This window comes from Diorhabda sublineata, chromosome 6 (assembly GCF_026230105.1).
Source record: "Diorhabda sublineata isolate icDioSubl1.1 chromosome 6, icDioSubl1.1, whole genome shotgun sequence".
Taxonomy (NCBI): Eukaryota; Metazoa; Arthropoda; class Insecta; order Coleoptera; family Chrysomelidae; genus Diorhabda; species Diorhabda sublineata.
In genome coordinates this window covers 27,486,909-27,510,004 of record NC_079479.1, presented here as the reverse complement: position 1 = coordinate 27,510,004, position 23,096 = coordinate 27,486,909, and positions in this window count along the sequence as shown.

Below are 23,096 nucleotides of genomic sequence, written 5' to 3'. Positions count from 1 at the left end.
ACAAACAGTATTTACCTCTAATGTGTAGTAAGTAATCGTCATGTATAACTGAATTTAGGTATTATAAAGTTTCAGAAGTTTACAAATTGATGATGTATTAAATTCGTACTTACCGTTGTAAAATCGAATAAAAAGTAAAATTGATTCTTAAACCAAGTATTTTTCGCGAATAATTCAGAAGCTACGCATTTTATTGAAAAAATGTCAATGACAAAATTATAACTCATGAAAAAACAGACGCTTTCTTTTTTATAAAATATTCTACGTCTAATATAATGCAATATATGATTAGTGAAAGGAGACTTATTTTGGGGAGAGTACTCGAACTTCAAATAACGGAAAGGAGGTTATTTTTATGTGATTAATGCTCGTAAATTTTTTTGTTGTACTCAACATGATCTTTAAAATGAGCACATGTAGATGTGAATTGGACCAAAATTGAAGAAGTTAAAGTCAAAAATAAATTGAGCAGTTATATCTGTACCATTTAAACCAGAATTGAATGAATAAAGAAATAAAATAATATTTCGTTCGTTCCACTGAACTATGTAATGTTATAGCTATTTCAAATTGTTATCTTAAACGACAAAGGAGTCACTTTATCATACCAATCAATCATCCTGTATAAATTTCTTGAAGAGGGAATTACATTATAAAAGTATATTCCGGAATACACCAACGCCTTCTAAAAATGGTACCGACTTCTTTGTAATTCTCTCTCTTTGGCATATACCGATTACACAAAAATATTTACTTTAACGACCGACGTTTCAAATATCGCTATAGGAGATGTACGTTCACAAGATCCAATAGCATTTCACTCTCGAACACTCAATTTAGCTGAAGGAAACAGAAACAAAGAAATCAGTCTTTGTTCTATTGTTCTATAAACTGTTGAACTTTCAGGTTTGAAAGTAAAACCTTTTTGAAAAAGTATATTATTAGTTTTTTAAATTCCCATGTAAGTTTTGTAAACATTTCTCTTTTATATAGAGGTTCCTTATCTTCCGATCTCACTCAATACATCAACAATTTTATAACTATTATTCCAAATAACTCCATTCCAATCAGAATGCTCCATTTAAAAATAGAAGTTTTTTCCTTATAATAAACCTTTATCAACAATAGGAATATCATTTAGACTCTTTGAGTGGATTTGCTCGCAACTGTTAGATAATCTTGTAATATTACTTTCCCGGCTGGAGAATCTTCCTCAGAAAATCCCCAGGAAATCGTATTCGGCCTCATTTGAAGTATATAAACAACTGGTACTTAGATGGAGTGAAAAATTAATATTAAATTGGATGCCACCAGCTTTTTAACGAACGACTTTACCAGTGGAAATTACTAAAGAAGGAAAGAGTAGGTAGAACAGATTTGAATACAAAGGCGCTTATGGTATGACATATGAAAAAAATGAATTTCTAATTTTCTAAAATATAACTAAAGAGAAATCTGTTCTATTCTATTAATAAATAAAGGATGGATATTCAGGATGGCGATTAGTTTTTACCATGACCTTCTCTTATATCAAATATATCGTTTACCGATCTTCGTTTTAAATATTTGTGTATGTATCTCTCTAAAACATGTTTGTTTAATGAAATTTCCCAATTATTTTTCTCTTAATAGCCAGAGGAACCGATTAATGCAATTAACTTTGGCTTACTATATTCTGTGTCGTCTATAGTTAGTCAAACGTTAATTGAAATGTCCTTCTATTTATTTCTTAAGTTTTGTTCCAAGTGGAGTAATCAATCGCATTTTTATCTTCAGCCATAAAAGTCATATATTACTTTTTGAAGTGAGCTCCCACTATATCACTGTATTATCCCCAAGTTGTTTAGCCGTTCCTCATGATCCATTATCGGACTTACATTAAGATGAGATGAGGAACAAATTAAGAGATGTACAGGTACTATATCTTTGAAGAAAAAACAACAGATGGTGACTAAACTGAAAAACAGAAAAGCTCAAGGTATTGACGAAATATCAAACGAGATGATCAAGTATGGAGGTACCACGTTACTCGAAGAACTACGGACTATGTTATTAAAATACTTGTCACCAAGAATATAGCATTGGAATCGAAAGAAAGTATTTTGATTCTAGTTATGGTATGTTATACTGATGATGCAGTGATCATCTCAGAAGACGAAGCTAACTTACAAAGGCTACTGTATAGGTTTGAACAGATAACATACAATTATCCCTAGAGAAAACCAAATCTTTTACAGTATCCACAGAACCGAGAAGATGTAAACTCAATAAACGATCAGAGTGTTGAACATAACAAGTAATAGAAATCTAAAGAATGAAGTGAAAGTTCAAACAACAAAGTCCTCATTAATATCAGGGTACCTGATCGATATATTTTGGAGAATACATATATGACTACCAGGAGCAAAGTGAGAATATACAAGACCTGTGTGAGACCAGTAATGACCTACGCGATAGAGACCAGAGCAGAGAACACTATAACTAAGCGGCTTTCAAGAACGCCGAGATCAATAGCGGGATACACATTATTTGACCACAAGAAAAATGATGAAATAAGGGAGATATGTGACATCCAGGATGTAGTGACATTGGCGAGAAATCGGCGAAGGGAATAGAGAGAGCACGTGGACAGAATATCAAATGACAGGTTGGCAAATATTGCAAAGGAAGAAAAACAGAATACAGCACGACCAACTGCAGGATAGTATGAAAGCTAGTCTTCATCATCACAGCTGCAGGTAGACAACCATTGATGCAAACAGAAGAAGAAGAAGAATAGTAAGAAAACAATATGAATATTGACAGATGAGAGAACACAACTAGAAATAAATTTCACGAAACATGAGTTTGAGCAAAATAGCTTCTCAAATTTTATAATAAAAAATTTTGCCCCAATTGCCATATTTATAAAAGTTATAATCCTGTTGCACATATTCTCAAATGTCCATTCACTTTGTTGGAAAAAAAGATGTCGAAATTCATGGAAAAACTAGAGAATACAATTATTTAAAAACTCTCCTCCAATTTTTTTGTATTATTCATGACTCTACGTATCATTCTATCTCACATTGATTCATAAAATAAAAAATAAGGTGTGACAATAATAGTAATTACGTTAGCAGAAAAAATGAAATTTAATTCTTCAGCCTGGGAAATTTAATATTATGGGACTTATTTTTCTATTAATACGTTTTGTTTCCATCTCTATCAATCTGATTTTGTACTTACGTAAGAGCGAGAGAAATATATTTGAATGCGAAACAAACACGACCGCAAAACTGTGCAATATTCCAGTGAGCTAGTGGATTTCCATGGAAAACCACGTGACTCTGGCGACGTCCATGATTCCCACGTGACTTGAGTTAATTATCAGTTCTCTGCAGACGTGGAAATGAAATGTACGGACGCTGATAGTAAATAATCCTACATCTATACAAAACACGATCTAATTACCTACATAGGATTGTAGTGAAGATAAAAAAATTAATTAACATAACATTATTCCATTTTAGTTTTATCATGAAAAAAATGTTTATCGATATTGATATTTCGTATTCTCCAAAGACTTTATATTTGATATAAAAACACGATTTTATATTCATTGGAATATAAGCTACTTTCAAAATAATATCACAACACGTTCAACATCGATATAGATTGTTCACTTGCAGATGTTATCAATGACATAGGATAGTGAGAAAGTGAAACATTAGAGAATAAAAGGAAATAAACTAGTACAATGGGAAATGGGTAATGGAGAAAATGGAGAATATTACTTGTTGATAAATCAAGAACGATGAACCTGTAGGTGGATGTGCAAATCATGAGATTCATTAATGGTTCATTGTCCAATTTTAAAATTGTTTAATGTCTAGACTCAAACAAATATTCATTAACTCTCTCTGACGAAAATGATGGGGATGCGGATGGGGAAAGCACTAACTAACTTTTCCCGAAGTTAATCCATTCTTTCTACAACAGTAAGATTTTAACAGGCTAGATTATTTGTTCTAACTAGCATGGCAATATTTGTTGTATCCTATTTATTAATTAATAATCACACAAAAATATTATTCGTTTTTCTTTGGTTGAGTAGAAAACCTAGTCTTATTTTTCTAATACGAATAGCTCGAATTTAGCTTTTGTTAGCTACATTTTCTAGCTGAAAGCGATTCATGATTATCTGTCTTTGGATTAGCAATATAAGTTTTCGACATTACTGTGGGCCATATTTCCAGTTTTTTATTTTCTTTTGTTTTATTAGTAGAGGTGTTTCCGAACTATTTTTAGTGTTTTTATAATATAGCTTGTTTATGTTGCTATGGAATATTAGTCCAATTTCAATATATTTGAAAAAAATTTTACTTCTATTGCTGATATTGAAGCTCGACCTTTCTTTTTTATTGCTGGTTCAGCGTTTTTTATAAAATTGCTTTATTCCTTTTATGTGACGTTCTCGTACTTTGGTACCAGGCTTCATACAAGTCTGATTATGAGTATTTTATCCTAAATAATGAATGTTATGTATTTTCTTGTCGTTATCATCAAATCTTGCCATAACTCCTTCAATTTTAGAGAAACGTTCGCCCGTCGTAGCCAGTTCAATTTCCCACGTATACCTACTTTTCTGTTTTCGTACTTTTTGTCCATTGTTAGTATTTGTATGTTATGTTTCATAAGCTTTGACTGTTACTCGATGTAATGGGGGCTTTTTTTAGAAGTTGTGTCGCAGGTTTTATATTTCTATTTGGTGGAGTTATTTTACATCCAACAATATTTCTGCTAATTTCTATTTTTCTGTTGATTTTTTCAATGTTGTTTTTGACCAGTCTACTTTATTACAAATTTTACAGATTCCTTTTTTGTGGAAAATTCATTTGCAGCTCGCTAAACAGAATTGTTTAATATAATATAATATGATCAATAATAAATAATTGGGTTATTTGAGATTGAATTACTCACTATTCTTTTTAGTTATTGATACAAACTTAGTTCCTCCTTATTATTGAGCTTGAAACGGTTTTCCAAATAATTTTGAAAGCATTATTTGTACAATAGATTAAAATAATCTAACTGAAACTACGAATTCAATATCAAAAAAACAGTTCTGAACTAATTATTGCTATTCTAATACGTGTATATTGCAACTAACACCCAGTTGGAACGTATATTCAATTTTAATCCTTTGTTTAGGAGTCTAAATCAAAGATTAGTTCCAGTAGGTTGTTTGATGTGGAAATTTTCCTATGATCGCGGGGAGTGAAGGAAGGTTGTAAACAATATGCTTTTCACTCGACCATGTCCACATTTATTCTTTTTAGTCGCACTTTCTCTCCACATTTCGGGATGCAAATTTAGAGATGGGAACTGATTTTTTGATACTTATTATCGCTTGTAGCGACATAAGGTTTTTTGCGTTTTATCCCTGTATAATTGTAGATGTCCCAAAATCAAATTAACAGCAATGTGATTTTTTCTATACATATAAAATCTATTTAATATCTACAAGAGGAGCTACAACACAAACACAAAAATTGATAAAGCCCTTGCACAATTAAGTGCTTACTAAATTGAAATTTTTCTTCATGATTTTTCTTTTCATAAACCAGTTAGTTTGAGAATTGTCAAGAAATAATGAGGAGACTGATTACTAAAAGTAAAAAATGCACTATATCGGGCAAAGTGCGACGACTTTTTACTTCTTATAATTTTAGCAGCTACGTTGTGTGAGGATTTGTTCATATTTTTGTGGATGAATTATTATAATATTTCGAAACTGCTGTAATTTTTAGATATAATATTATATTCTCTGATTCATATAAACTTAGAGGGATATAAATAATTTGAAAAAATATAAGATATTATGCAGTACCTCTAATATAGTGGATTTCGGTATTTTGTGGAACATTTTATACAAATTAATTTTCAATTATCAATCAAATAATTAACTGTGGAATAATTGATGATGCCAGTATAAGAACTAAAGTTTGACATAATCAATATTAATAACAATGTTTATTCGTTTATTATAATCGTTTTAGATATAAAAAAAGGAATGAAATTTAGACAATCAAGTGGATAATGGAAAGTTTTGATTGACAAATTGGATCATAAAATTATGCATTTATTTAAAAAAAAGTGAACTGACGACACACAGTCCTGAGAAAATTGAGTATAAAACTTAATACAGAGAGTTAATAGATTAGGCTGTAACTATTAAAGATGTAAACCAAGGTGACGTCGTCTCAAAAGCACTGTTGAATTTAGCCCTAGAATATATTATGAGAAACGTAAACAAAGGAAATTTAAGCCTTAAATTCCTAAGTGGAGTCCTGACGGGACTCCAATCGAATATATTCCTTAATATTAGAGATAAAAGAAAACTGTTATCGACGCTTTTGGGTATGTGCTTAGAAGCACGTATTATTTCGTCTAGAGCCGCTGAAGTGACATTGTCAAGTTATAACACTATTAATTAGATTGAATATATTTTTTATTGAAATCCAGATTTTGATGAAAATCAAGCGTAACCGAAGGCATAAACCACTATCGCACAAATAACTTGGAATTTGGATAGAAATATTTTATCTAGTCACTTCAAAATCAGAAATGGAGTAGGATACTATAAATGAATCGAATGATGTCAAAGAGTATCGGAAACAGATGGCAATATAGAAATACCCTTCAAGAATATCATAAACTAGAACCTGAACCTTAAGGCTAGCATTGCTTTGAACTTAGAGACGGCTTGGAAACAGTATAAAAGCCCAGTTAGGTCTAACCAAATACAATAGAAGGACAACTACACATCTGGAATTTCTTAGACTCGACATATCACTATACTATCGACAAAGCTGTAAGATATTTAGATGATTTGCACGGTTTTATAGGCAATCTCATCAAAGTTGGAGTACTGAGATGTAGAAATGTAGGTTGCAGTGAATATCTTGCTTTGTGCGAATTGGCAACAAGCCAATTCGAGAAGGAAGTAACTGAACAAAATTACGAAAATTAGTGATATTTGGAAAACGTTTGTAGACAAATGCAAAAAGTCTACAGAGCCTTCAGAGAATAACAGTTAGTGTGTTTTAGAGGCAAGGAAGATGCTGCCATAAAAATAAAGTATCTGTATAATATAAGTTAAAACTAAAAAGCTTGCGATAAGAAGATCTGGAATATAATCTGACAGAACCACACCAAGGGCATGATAATACAACAGAAAATTTTTTTATCGAAGTTCTACGAACTCATTACTTGTTAACAGAAACATTGGAACTTATAGGACCACTTAGGAATCACTAATGTTCACTTTCACCGAAGATCTCGCAATTATGTTACACATTCCCCTTTCAAGTCAACATTATGATCGAAAAGTATGCCATTAGGCTCTTTGGACGTTTAGGGCTTCTAATGAACATGGTCTATATCAGAGGTTGATACTCATAACAAATATTTTGAGACACAGTTACAAGATTGTGGGAATGTACCCAAAAATTCCCAAAACAACTTCTTCGAAAGTTTAATAAAATTTAACCACTCCTTCTGTAAATTGAAAAAACAGTCAACACGAAAAGTGGAATTTGAGAATTTTTTATGAAATTTATAGCAAGAAATTGTAAAAGTTTAGTTTGTTTGTGTAACGGGTTTGCAGAACATGAGGTTTTTTCTCCCAAAGAGAGGATGTAAATTCAATAATTTAGCTGCATTAGTTCTGGTTTTCTATGCTTCCTATTATTTTGATCAGATATATATGTCTTATGGAAGGTTTTGTAAAGTTTTTTAACGAATACTTGTATATTTCAATCCTTCAATGTATATCTACTACCTATTTATTTATTTTGGGGTCCCTCGGAGACCTCAGCTGGGCTTTTACGTTGATTGGATTAGGCTGGGCACATAAAGGTTACAAACTAGCTGTTCCAAATAGACAAATATGCAGATGACATAGTGATTGTAGCGAAAAAATATGTTAAAACTGTCAACACAAATCACTAAATCTAATATTTATAATATGATAAGAGATGTGATGATGTATGAAGTGGAAATAATGAGAATAACAAAAAGGGACGAGACAGAACTAAGAAGAATAAACGAATGATAATATGAACAAAAAAAGTCAAATAAGTCGACAACAATGGGCAACGTATTACCTATGAAATATTGGAACTAATGAGGGATTTACCATGGACTGAGTAGGCTGTAGCCTGTGGCGGCAGATTTCAAGGGGTGGCAAATTTTATTTCAATTCGAATCACAAGATTCAAAAATTATTATTCACTATGAAAAGATGAGTTTCGATTAGCCGCGCAAGAGAATTTCAAGTATTTTGAAGAAAAGGTGACGAAATTAACCGTATAGTAGTACTTGTATACTAGAGAAATGAAAAAAAAAAAAGAAGATTTAATGGAACACTTGGTGGAATCGGAATTAGTTTAGGAATACGTACAATTCAAAGCTAATAATATTCTCTTCTTGTTGTTCTGTGTGCGTTCAGGTGACAGAGGCTTTTCTTGCTTGAAAATAGAGAAGAGATATTTACTATCGACAATATAATTTTGATTCAGTTAAGTGCGAGCTTTATTCTTTATTCTTATTATATAATTGTAGAATCGCTTTAAAACATACCTTACTATAATGCACTTGTTGGAGCTAATAAATGAAGAGAAAAGAATCAAGGGACAAAGATCAAAATGGCTCGGCTGGGTAAGGAAAAATTGATAGCGCGGAATGATACGTTCAATATTGCAGGAACCACGACGTAGTAGAATGTAAGGAAGACTTAGATCTACGTGACTGGAAAGAGTAGAGGAGAGTTATAGAAAGATTCGTTAAGAGAAAAAAAGCCAGAAGGAAATATTGAAAAAATATGAGGTTGAACTATTTCTTCATTCAGCACTTTAAACCATTAGGATTAATTTGTTCAATCTTGTAAAACTTGGATTTTGATTGATTTTGGACATTTTTTGATGGAAGTTATGCTATTGACATGAATTTTATCTTGATGTGATTTATTTTTTGCTTGGACTCGCAATAAAGGCTAATATTTCTTGTGAAATTTACTTAGGATCTCAATCTCAATGTACGATAAAAACTTTGAAATTTATCATACATTGAGACACTTTGAAACCGTCGTCCTCTGTCTAGTTTTTGATTAAAATCCATCAATATTGTCATATAATGTATCTTCTTAAGTTATTTACCATATCACCTTTTGATGATCCACCTCTATATTTTCAATTAATCAATGAGATGGCCATGATAACATGTTCTAGGATAATTTTTCAATGTGCCAAAGAGTGATTTGATGTGGTTTATTAATTAGCATATATTTCATCTAGTGATGTCAAAAGGATTCTGATCACACAGGCGTAATACATTTTTCATTATTCAGTTGACCGTTGTGTTTTTATTTTGAAAATCGATCAGAAAAATTGCGGTAAAAAATATACGACATTGTCAGTGAATATATAATGAAATTTGAATAATAGTCCCACAAAATAATTAGTTTGAAAAGAATAAAAAAGTATTTTTAGACTAAAAAATTGATATTATCCATTTTAGTCGACAATAATAGTCGTGGAAGAATACCAAGAAAGAATCTAGGAGCTATAGCTCAGTATGAAAGTATGGAAATATTTCCATCGTTTAGAATTATGTTGAAAGGTAGATGGAGAATCCTAACGGCATTCTTAGGTCGTTAGTTGGAAAATAACCAAGTTTATAACGATGTGCAAAACCATTGAAAACAAGATGCTTCTTTACTTGAGAACAACGGAGATGAACTTCATAGGTCACATCCTTGTCGATAAAGAAATTAGGACCGGTAGGTAATGAGAATAATAAGTTTTAGAGATATCCGAAGTTTCCAACTACTGATTAATAAGTGAATATGATGCAATAACTAAGAAATATTAAATATATACATAAGTAAGGGTGACTATATATGAAGATTAGAAAAACTTGAAAATTAACGTTAAATTTCATCCATAACTCTGACAAATTTGAGAAATATTTCTAAATTTGTTTGCCACAAAAAAATAGAGAAAGTTTAATATAGTGACAAGCTATGTAGAGAATAGGTTCATACTTTTCTCAGACTACTTGATTACTATTGCATATTTAACCCTATAGAGTTAATATGAGCAAACGTAAAATCAGGTTATGGTTATTGCTTTGAAATTTCGTTTTCCAGAAAATAAAAACGAATGGTGTTTAAACCAAATGACCTCACATGTAGGTACATTTCACTAAACTTCCTTCTTAATTCCAAGTAGGACTACAATTAACTGCATGTGTCCAATTAACGGCGTATAATGCCGTCCAATTTATACTGATTCGATTGTCTTTTAACTGATACTTTCTCGCATAAGATATACATATTTTTAAAAGCATTTATGAAAATAATAAATTTATAAAATGAAGTATCTACGCCTATGGTAGATCAAACAAAATTGTCGGCAAGAGTTTTTGTTTAAGTTTTTATAATCTGCAATTGATATTGAAAAAACTATGATAGTTTCTTTAAATTGATATTGGAAATCGTGAAAAGAGACAAATATTTAATATGGATGATTTCCAAGATTTAGAAGTTTTGTTTGATGAGAAATTTATTGAGGAAATACAGCAATTGCCAGAAGAACGAGCTTATTCCGTTTGTTATAAAATTGATCATTGCAATTTTTGGTTCGATGATGAAGAATTTGGACCGTTTTCTTTTTCCTTTCTCTCCATTATTCCCAATTAAAACTATAATTTTCAGATCAACACAACTCTTTCCAACTAGCGACTACTTCAACTTCAATCTTAACAAAATATGTGCAAATATAATTAAGCACACTTCGTTGTCACTAACACAGATCATTGGAAAACACAGTACAAAGCAAAAAGAAGGTCAACTTGTATTTTAATCCTGGCAAAAAATATTTAGTTCTACCACCTGCCAATCGTGACGCTAGTGTAATACAAATGACATGTGTCATTACTGTCAATGTCAATTTGTCATCAATTTCTGAATTCCCGCCGTATTTCTTTCAGATTTCGGTACCAAGGTAGATTATATTTCAGAAATATAATTTTTAATTATGATTTATCGTTGAAATAGAGAATATATATTTCTCAGCATACAGTCAGGTTGTATTTTTATATTATTGAAAATTTGTTTTCGAGTCAGGTAGGTAGTATAGCCCTAGACAACGAAGAATCTCATTGGAAGTTAGTGAAAAATTAACAAAATAAGTAATTTTTTCTTCAATTTTCCATCAAATATAACATGATGAACTCTATGGTAGGTAGAAGAATAACAAAAAGCAGTTGAAGACATTGCAGAAGATGTGTGATATTGGAAAATGTTGAGAAATATTTGTGGACAAGGTACAGGAAACCAAGGACTATACAGGAAGAAAATTTTGCTCTTTCTTTGTACTAATAAAGTGATGTGATGTTCTATACATATCTGGTATTTTGACTTAAGTTGGTGGACAGATCGACTTACATCTTTTATCGTACTGTATACAGTGGAAAATATTGTGAATAAACATCTTCTTGTCTCTAAGGTGTTTTTTTATCGTGAATTCAGGAAACTGCGAAATCGGAACTGTATGGAAATTAATAACATAGAAAACAGTAGATATTCTCTGTTATATATTATAATGAACCGCGAAAATAGATTAGTTCTGCCACCTACCATCGAGGGCAATGGCATCGAAATCTGCCATGTTGCTTCCACTGAATATCAACTAAGTTTGTATTTCTTCTTAGGGTATGATCTGTGTAGGAAACCGTCAATAGATGGAACGTTGTTTCGCTTATCTCTTTCCTTATTATTATTAATACATGGACGATTGCTATATAGGCATCTTTCATAGTATTACCAACAGTAGACTATTTGTTGAGTACAGAATAAAGTGAAAAATACTTATCGTCAGTTCATGATTTGAATCAACTAAGGTGAAAAAACGGTAAACATTTATTCGACAATTAAAAGTTCCTACTAAAGTTATGTGGCTATTAATTAATTGGCATTTTATTAGAACGTAAAGAAACCGGCCCCAAGTAAGTAAGGATATAAATTATGAACAACTTGTAACCTTCCTATAATACCTAACCTTCAGATCATAATTAGCTTACACTTTAAATAAACTTAGGGAAAATCATGATTACATATTAAGTTTAAGAGGAACCGTTCAAATTCAAAATGTAACATTTACCTGAGTTGTGCTATAATTTTTTATTCCATGAAAGAATGTATATGAATGACCCCATATCACAAAAGTTACAATATGGGAAAAGTTTATTTGATTTAAATGCGCATTGTTGTTGCTACAATAATAAAGTTGAAATTTTCTGCAAGTTTTTAAAATAAATTCAATAAAACGTTTTCAAATTACTTGTTGCCCTTGTTGAACATAGGAACCTTTTACGCGTTACAAAACGAAGACTGTAGAAACAGTAACGTGTCGATACACGTGATTTGAATATCAACTACGTTGCCAAACGCTTCGGGGAGGTTGTTACCAAATTTCATTAATTTTGTACTTCTTCCTATTGTTATTCTACAGTATAGGAAGCTCAATAATAACAGCTTGCTGTTTCGTCAAATCTTTTATACGAACTCTTACACCACTGGCGGTTGGTTAAGCCGTTGTTGACAAAACATTAGTTTGTTGAGTTTACACCTTTGATACGCTATAGACCAGGACTGAATAGTAAATTTAATTGATTTATGTTGACGTAATCAATTATTATGCAACAGTTTCTGTGGTTCAATATTGGAAACGGATTCAAAACTATAGACTCTGCTAAGGTACATTAGTCCGGTCATTATAAATATTTAAAATAAGAAAAGTTCCTGAAAAGCCAAATATTGGTGGAGAGCTGAGATTTACCATTACAAAGGAAGTTTCAAAAATCCCCATCAATCCTATTTGTGCTACAAAAGTTATTCGGAATCAAAGGTCAAAATTTGAGGATTTTTGACATTTGAAACAGTTAATTTAATCCAAGAAAACCTTGAACTAAAGTCTTAGATCTTAAATTCTCTACAAAAATGATTTACGTAATTTTTTCTAAGATTTACCATTCCTGAGATATCGTGATTCTAAGAATCACATTATACATGATATACACACATTTCCATGCCACCTATAAGGTAATTTAACCGGCGCAATAAAATTTTCAAAAAACAAAGAAAAAATCCCCAAACCGAGAAAAACCGTGTTTACTTACTAGAGCTCTCCTTTCGTTTTCTTCTCGCAAATATCTTCGGTTTTCCTCCTTTCCAGCCAGCCAGGATAGCAGACACAACCCCTCGCAAACTTCCCAGCCTCAGGCCTGCAGAGGGACAACTCTACAAACAAACCTCCCTCCTATAACAAATTTCCCTTATTCTACCTAAACGAATCTCTCTCCCACTCTCCTAGAACTGACATCACTTGACAATGAGCTCAGATACGATGCTCAATAGGTTTTTAGTTCAAAATGACCCTTGACTTTCTTTTGGATTTAATCTTCAATATACGTATTTATTACTTATTACAGTAAGAGATATAAATAAATGTTCATCATTAAGATAAAACTATACTCTTATGATGAAGAAAATTCAATAATTAAGAAGTGAGTAAATTTAACACAGATAATTTGTTATATCTTTATCTGAAAGGAATAAAGGAATTAACCTCAGCGCTATTAGTTACAATACGAAGTTGAAGTTAGTTTCTATATGGAAAGTAATTTGTAAAAATTGGATAAAGAACGATGAAGTTATGTGCGACAATAATCATCATAACCAATTTTTCTGTAACCTGTTAGAATTTTTGAGGACACGTGCTATTGCAAAAGTTATTTTTTCAGTTCATTAAAATTGATTTTCCTCCAAGATGATGAGAATAATAAGATGTCATTACCAGAAATAAGGAATCAATATTAATTCAGAACACTGTGCTAACATCTCAAGGTTAATTTAAATGATATGTCACAAACATTAAAGCTATTTTTTTTTCAACAGAAGAATCTTTTTTCGTCAACAAACAAATAGAAGTTGAGTTTATAATGTAGATCTTGATAACGAAGGACTTTATACGTATATAAATGAAGTCGTTTACAAGATACAGACATGCGATAACAATGTTAAATGTATATGTTAAGAAAGAAATACCAATTAACTTTATCACGAAGCTTGATATTTACGAAATCGTAAAATTTCAATTATTTTTTCTGAATTAACTGAATGCAATCTCTCAGTTTTGTATTCGTATTAAAATATCCCTGAACCTTTATCTGTATTTTTTTCTTCTTCAAGAATAATGATTATGATATGTGCAAGTATTATTGATTGGATACAAATGAGTGAATATTAGAACTGTTTTTAACGTGTTTAAGAACTTTTAAAATTTTTTTCTGCCCCAATTACTCAATTATATTCCCAATAATTTACTTCCCATCTTAAATCTTTTAGCCAAACGTATTAAATTTCCTAAGTAATATCCTACACTAGGACCAAAAGAACAGTGAAGACCAAAAGGAAAAACATCAACACGGCGAGCCCGAGCTTTTAGGACCCATGTGAGAGGATAAAGGTCTTAGCTGTAGACAAATATATTCATCAACGAGAAAGACACTTTGATAAGGAACCTTGGCCCTCCAGGTTGGGGGGTGAGGCATCGGGCCAACTCCTCGATACTCGGAAAAAACATAGAAAGTTAAAAAATCTATTCAAAGCATCGTAACTACGGAAAAGGAAAATGATTCATTTAATCTATTCCAACGTTGAAAATATAAAATTTTATACACAAATGGATGTTAATTGTGTTTAATCTGAATGTGCAATAAATGCATATCGTGTTACATAAACATGTCGAGTTTATTAGTGGAAAGCCTCATAGCACTATCCTTATATAAAGTAATTATACCGAAATTATTATCGTGTTGCTGCCCTGCAAAATTGAGGTTAAATGTTAATCGATAAATTAAGGGTCATAAGATATGATAAAAGTCTTCGGGGTTTTATTCGTGACTTCGTAGTTTTGTAGTGTTTAGAGGCTTGGCGTCGTGTGTGTATAGATTTCTTTATAAAATCGAATAAATTTCTGCTCATTCATAAACAATATGGGTGTGTCAAAATACGTGCTAGATACTGAATATCAAAATTATCCTACCAATTCAACTACAATTAACATTTCAAAACATCCAGAATAACTTCCTGGTCTTGTGTCGATCTAATTGAAACGTTTGTATGAACTCAAGTAAAGACCAAGGAATAATTTTGCAGACTTAAAAATAGAGGAAAGTATCCAAAAATGACATAACAGCTAAAATGACATACTCGCTATATTTAGGAGCTAGAGAAGAAATCTCCTATTCGATAAATATATTAAGTGACAAATATCAAGTATTATATGAGTTTGAAGAACTCTACTAGTTTTTTTGGTTGTTATGTTGGGAAGGTTATGTTTTATAAGCTCGATTTAAAAACTGTTTAAAAAAATAACATCACAATACGTTATTTTTCTTCATTTAACTAGTTATCTTCAGTACTCTTGGCCGGTGATGCTAGATATTTTCTACAACTAAAAAGTGATCTGTCCGAACCTCTGAAACTTCCTGAAATTCCGTAGGTACATATCCATTTATTATTGTTTTTCCACTGTACTTGCTCTGTAACCTTATTCTACATAGTTGTTTCGATGTCGAGTCAAAATTGCATTAGCATTGATTCTTTTCTCAGCATTAATCAGACTCCGAAAGATGTGTCATTAAAATTTCCTCTGTTGAAATAACCACTTCTATCTATTCTCGTACCGAGCTCATATTTTTGAACTGTTTCTTACAAGGATAAGTCTATTTTTTCCACAAAGCTCCTTCCTCGAAAGTCTACATTTTATACCTTTCTTCTTTTCAATTGGTGAGATTGACCATAAATTTTATTTGACTCTAATATTTACAAAGCTTATTTGTTTTTTCACCTTGATGCCGTCCCTACACTACTATCAATAGTTGACTGGTATTAACTGAGTCTAGAATTTCCAAGACCGGCTTTGGAAAGATCAATTTAGTGAATGGTATTGAATATTACACCCTTTTCAATAATTGATTTTCAAACTCTATGAATAACCAACGGAATAAAATTGCTCTCAGCCTTGAGCAAAAATAACAACAACAAAAATTGGAAAACAAAAATATGCTACAAATTAATAAAAGGAAGCATTCACAGCGCTAATTTTTATCAATTTCTTCGCTATCTTGAGCTCTACATGGCTTTGGAAGGCGATTCAATTGGTGTTCCTTTACAAGAGATAATAAGAATTCTTCCATATAGTAAGCCAGCGGCTATTTTTAGAGACATCGTATGTAACGGACAACTGATCAATCATAATTTACTAGGCATTCGTCTTTTGATTTTTCTGTGACTGCCTACAGATGTTAGTTTGTAATCTTTGGTATTTTAACGAGCAAATCATATCTTTTAACCAAATTATATAGAGTTATATTTCTTCTTGTGCCCATAATAGGGACAACAAGACGACATACAAAATCTATTGGTTTATTATTGACCCTGTAAGGTCCTTCAGGCTGTATACCGATATACACTCAAAGATTTAGTACATAAAATACTTTGCTGTCCACCAAGGCAAATACTTTTAAGACATATGTATGATTCCACATTTTCCTCTAATTGCTTTCAATTTATCCTTACTGGTAAAGTAGTCATCTGGCTATAGTATTGCTGACAGTTTTCAACAAAATTGTCGAATATGGACCTTATTGATGTCAAATTATCAGTTGATGCTCTGTCATTCCGACTTTGATTCTTGTCAAATCTCAAGCAGCATAATAACAAATAAAACTGTTTCCCTGGCATTGTAGACCTGAAAACGTCAAAGCCTGTGCCATCGTCCATCCAGAAGTCCTCCAAATTCTACCTACTCCCCTCACTATACCAGTCAAATATAGTAGACCAACCAAAGCTTTTATTTCTGATGGATTCACTTGAACAACACTTTAATGTATTAAAACATTCATTTTATAATATGAGCGAGATTCTGATCAGATGACAAAAGAAACATGGAAAAACTAACAATAAATAATCGAAGAAAAATCACAATTCCGTATAACCTCGTAATTGAAATAATTAATTTCTTGGAATTTCTAGAAATGTCTAGGGATATGTAAAGGGGTTACTAATTAGAGATATTTAGTCAAACACAGTTCATCAGTTGAACGCTCATCAGAAAAGAAAAACGTTCAATATTAATATGAATGAACTCGTTAATTGAGTTTTATTATTGGAAATGATTCAAAAAAAAATCAAATTCAATTGACTTAACAACGTGTTTGACTTCAGAACAGAAAAAAGTTACGGATAAGGTGCGAATGGGAAGTCAGCATATATAAATCAATTAATCATGAGGAAAACAAACGAAGAAAAACTCGGTCAGAGCTTCTACTAATCCCGAGTGATTGTCTTCCAGGTCACAATTCCCACACTAAATTATTTTTCGCTTAGAACTTAAATGAATTATAGCCGCTGGATTATTTTCTGAAATGAATGATCCTAAAATACTTTTATAAGAGATTCTTTGTGATTTTACTAACAGAAATGAGTTTGAAAAAATTTTTATCATCCCCTATAATATACAGAGGCCATCAGGAAATAGTTTCTTGGATGAAATTATTTCTTAAATTATAATAGAACGGTGGAATATTCATTTATACGAATCGAGGCTATTTGATTCGCTACAAAAAATATTCCGTCTTGGTTAGAACGCGCAATTGAATTATTTCTGTAGAGCATATCTGAAAATGTATAGATCTACGAGGGGTTAAATTATGCGACAAGTTTCAGAAGGTTATTGCTCGTATAACATGTTGAATGGTCGTTCCTTTAATTCGAGAGCTGCTACTTAAGTTTTAAGATGACAAAAATTTCCAATTGGATATAGTTTTCCAAAGTATTCTCTATCAAGATCAATACACTTTTCAGGTGTAGAAAAACGTTAACCTCACAATCTATTTTTGATCTGTGAAAGTGAGAAGAAATCATTGGGTACCAAACAAGTAGTGTACGACGATGATCTATAAATTCGATGTTTTGACTGTTTGAAAATGTATTTTTGTTTGCACTGATATGTGAGAATTCGCATTGTGGTGATGAAGAATGATTCGCCATCGACTATTAGTCTCTTTGATTGGTTCGAACACTTCTGGCAAACAAATAATGGTACCAGCCAGAATTTACCGTTCTACGTTGCTCTAATAGAACGGTGGCGAGGTTATCATTTGCTTCGAAGTGTTTCGTGCGCAAACAGCTTTTGTTGGATTTGACTCTTTTTGAAAGACCCAAGCAGTCGATTGTTGTTCAGTTTAGGGTTCAAATGCATAGATTAATTATTCGTCGCCCGTCACGATTTTATAGATTTCCGTCCATTAAAAATAGTGACATATTTCGGTAGAGAGCGAAAATTTTCAAAAATCAGTTTTCATCTATAAGAGACCTAAAATCAAGACAATTCATCAAAAAACATATAAGAAGGTCTAAAAAATAATAATTTGAAGGAAAATAGATACCATACTTTGTTATTGAGCCTCATTTTTCTTGTTAGATATTTTTACTTTTTGTGAATCACGGAATTTTCCCTATTTTAGCATATATTTCATTTAAATCGTTTTAGAATGTTCTAGAATGCACCGTTAATTTTTTATCTTTTCTGCACCTTTGTAAATTGAATATTTCACCATCCAGACAATGTTCAGCTTGAATTGTTTATCATTCATTCACATTCTTTCTATCGATGTTTCAACATTCTTTTACTGCATAATTCAATGTTTGTTATTCGTTTATCTTTAAATTTTAAATGGTTTGCTATAATTTTAGGTATTAATTTTCAATTGTTGCTAGTGTTTTCGAGTCTTCGATATTTTTGGTTGATATAGTAATATGATGCAATTTACCATTTTAATTGAAAAACTGAAAATCCATATTATTTGTTTAAACTAATACCTTGTTATATGATACGTCATTATAGTTGTCTTCTGTTTGATAAGATGAGATCAATGACTAAAAACTGAATAAAAAAATTATACAGGACGTATTATTCAATAAGAATTAACGTTTCCAAAGCCGATCGAACGCTTGATTGTAATGCCCTGCATCATGGAATTAAATGAACTGTATAAACACTATAGCTGATAAAAATTTATGATCAATTCAACAAATCACCCTGTAAACAAGAGGAAATGACACTTTTTTAAAGATGATATCCTCCCTGAGGGGCTCTACATATGGTAAAAGTATATAAAGTTCCACATGACTCACCCTGTATCCAATGTCACACCATATTGAACAACTCTTTGTGTCTTTCTCAATGCATCATTTCCCTGTCCTTATTTCAATAAATATTTTGAGGCGTTTCTAACAATTTTTTATCTGATCAAAATTTCTGCCATATATTTAGTTGGTTTTCAATATGTCCTTCGATTTACTTTACTCCCTTAGCTTCCTGATCTTAAAATAGTGAATAAGCTACGTGTTTTTTATGATATTGAAAATAATTGGATTTTCGTTACTGTAAAATAAAATTGAGTTCCGATCTACGTCTTAACGGAAGTGAGAGCTGGTTTGTAGTGGCGAAAACTGTTCTAAGCTAAGTGAAATTTATTTTCTTTTGTCAGCGTTAATGAAGATACTTTGTTCGGGGCAGGGAAAATATATAGCCCTTATATGCACTAGTAAATAAAATCAGGAGCGTCGTTTGTAGCGTTTGTGAATACAAAAATATGGATATTTATTTTCATACAATATTCATATGAATTATACGAAATTCTATCTCTGAACAGGTACGTTCTACCTTATTGTTCTTTATTAAATGGCAAATCTGATTTTTGTCTTTTATATTGTCTTATAAATTTGAAACATTGTTTTCCCTTTGATATTTTGCACAAAATTTTATTATATCTCGTCAAATGTATATTTTCTAATTTCAATATTTGTTTATTATTTTGTTCTTGAGATGTTCTCATTATAATGTCATATCTGTTATTTTTCATAATGATTCAATGATGAAAATATTCTGAGACGCAGCTATCGAGAGATTTGTCTATTCATCATAAGATGAATATTATATGAGTAATTAAAACAAGTGTATGTAACTACACGTGCTACAAGTTACTTTTTTCGTTTTTTTCCCGTGTACCATCAACTAGAATTTGACACTTATTACACTTATTTCTCAACTACTTGTTCTTTTCCTTTATTCCAAAGAAGTTATAACGCCTATTTCCTCATCCTGGCTCTCACTTCACCACATTAGAACACGAAGTAGACTTCGTGTTCTAATTGGAGATTTATTCCTTGCTATCTTCAACAGTCTATTGTCTGTCATTCGACTTAAATGTTCGTTAATGTTATCTACGTCTGATTATATTTTTGTTTTCTTGAAATCTGTCTGAGAATTTTCATTTCTGTGGTCTCCAAGAGTTGTTTCGTTTTTGACACTCCTGGTCTTGTTTCTAATATCTTTATAGGTCTGATTGTCACTTTGTAAGCAACGTGTCTTTGTTTTTTGTCTTAGGTGTATGCGAAACGAAGGTAAGATAAGACCGCGATTTTCGTTTCCTTTCATTCTCTGTTGTATTATTTGACCTTCTAGCTCTAACTTGCATCTAAGGGCTCTTTTGATGGTATTATGCATATGGTTTTTTTCTGTCAATATAGTGATATTTAATTATTTTCCTGTGAGTTTGAAGGTAATAATCTTTAAAGATGATTTTGATATTTGACTTGATTCACAGAGTACAGTTATTTCTTTCCGTTGTTGTTTTATCACCATCTATATTTGTTTTTGGACGGAAAAAAGATTATGAATGTGTTTTGGTGAAAACTGATCAAATCAAATGTCAACCGACTTAAAATTATGAAAGGGTGTTCCCAGAAGTACTTGGCCAAACAAAGAAAACATAAAAATTATGTAAAAAAATCCTTTTAGCACTTTTCATAATAAGAATCGTCAAGCTCCTTAAAATAGCCATTACCTGCCGACATCACCTCGTCATTAGTGGAAAATATTTTATCACCGAATCAATTTTTTCAGTTGAGGAACAGAAAATAATCCGGAGGGGCTAAATCTGCCGAGTACAGTGCATGAGGTAGCAATTCAAACTTCAATTCTTTAATAATAACCACTGCAATCAGGGATGTGTGAGCTGGTGCATTGTCTTGTTGAAACAACACTTTCTTCTTGGCCAAATATTGTTGTTCTTGCTTGTTCACTACGCTCAAACGTTGCATAATAAAAACGCATAGTATACTCTCCGTTGATAGTTTTACCTTTTTCAAGATAGTCAATGGCGTTATTCCAGGCGTATTCTAAAAAATCGACGCTATGACCTTGCCTGCAGATAGAACGGTCTTTGCTTCCTTTGGAGCCAATTATCCCTTTTCAGTCCACTGTTTTCATAACTGCCAAATAAATACTAAAAAACCTGGCATCTTCAAACTTGAAACATATGCTGTATAGATTGTGTACTTTCTAATACTGTGATATTTTTCAAGAAGCTGCTGCCATCTCTAAGGACAAGTCAGGTACTTCTGGAACTATCTTTGTGAATTTCCAAATTGATAGTTGTGCAGGATATTGTTCTGTATGCAGATCCACTGGCGAAAACACACAGACGTCTTCACTCGTGCATAACAACGATTGTTAGCTATGTACTTGGGGAAGAATATGCATCAAAGATTGTGAGGAATATCCAATTAGCTATAAACAATCAAAGTAAACAACACAAAGGAGTTTTGAGGTCGGTTAAATTGTGCAGCAACTAATGAAAGACTGGATTTTCTGCATGGTACTCAGAATATAGGGGACCATATTAATGCCTTATAACTGCTTATTGTTAACATTAGGAAGCTGATTCGATGGAAGGATAACTTTTCAGTGAAAAAGTTATTCTACTGGTATAAAGAAAATTGGTTTTCAGCATAATCACCTCTATTAACTTTACTGTTTAGTTTAGCAGCTTCTCAATGTTCTTAAATTTTCTTAAAAACGCCCAAAAGATAATCTTCTGTACACTAATAGGCGTTTATCACTGTCATCACCTCTTCATTCGTCTGAAATCGCTTCCTACCAGACTATTTTTCAAGTTTAGGAACAGAAAATAATAGGAAGGAGCGAGATCAGGTGAATACGGTGCATTATTTCACTCGGTGCTAGTTGTATAGGCAACTTGAAATAAAAGTCGAAGTTCATTAGATATATTTAGGGTCCTACTTACAGGAAACTATGTATACAAGTGAGGACAAATGTCAAGCAAAATTATTATTGTTGGTAATGGGATTGACAGTTTTCCATCGATGAAGGTTGTAAGAGTAAGAGCTATCTTTGGAACATGTCCTCAGATGGTGCCCATCGTTTAGACTGTATTTTTGTTTCCATGGTATGATGATTTGTTCAAGTTTCCTCTTATGATATCATAAATTCATCACTAATGAACATAAATTTTTAAATGACGACACCCAGATTGCATATGTAACCTCTCGTGAAAAATATTGTATACGCGGGAGATTAAAATAAATTATTTCGTTTACAAATTCATTGATTTAGAAATGGGCTTCATCAGAGAAAAAGGTGTTTTCAAAATTGAAAAATCGATTAATCACTTCGTTAGTATATACGAGCCTTTCTCTAAAGTCACATTCTTTCAAAACGGTCCTGCCGAGCACTTCTTATCCGGGAAAAAAAGAAGAAGCAATATGCACGGTCAATTGAACCACCCCGTATTTACTTCATGAATTATTTGTGGTATTTTTTTTTTTGGTGATCGCTAACTACAAGACAATATTAGGAACCACCAGTTAAACAGAGAGTTAAATATTGAGTAACTTGACATTCAAAATTCTCTTCATTCCATGTGTACTTTATAGTACACAGAAAGCAGATAGAAAGCAGATTTTTGTCATTTGTATGTAAAATTTTGTCTGATGAAATAAGAAACACGACAAAAACCAATAGTGAAGCTCTCCAATCTCTACACTATCACTCTTCCTTCAAACCGTTCTAATATTATAGCGCTGATTTTTCCATGGATTTCATATTTTTTATAGA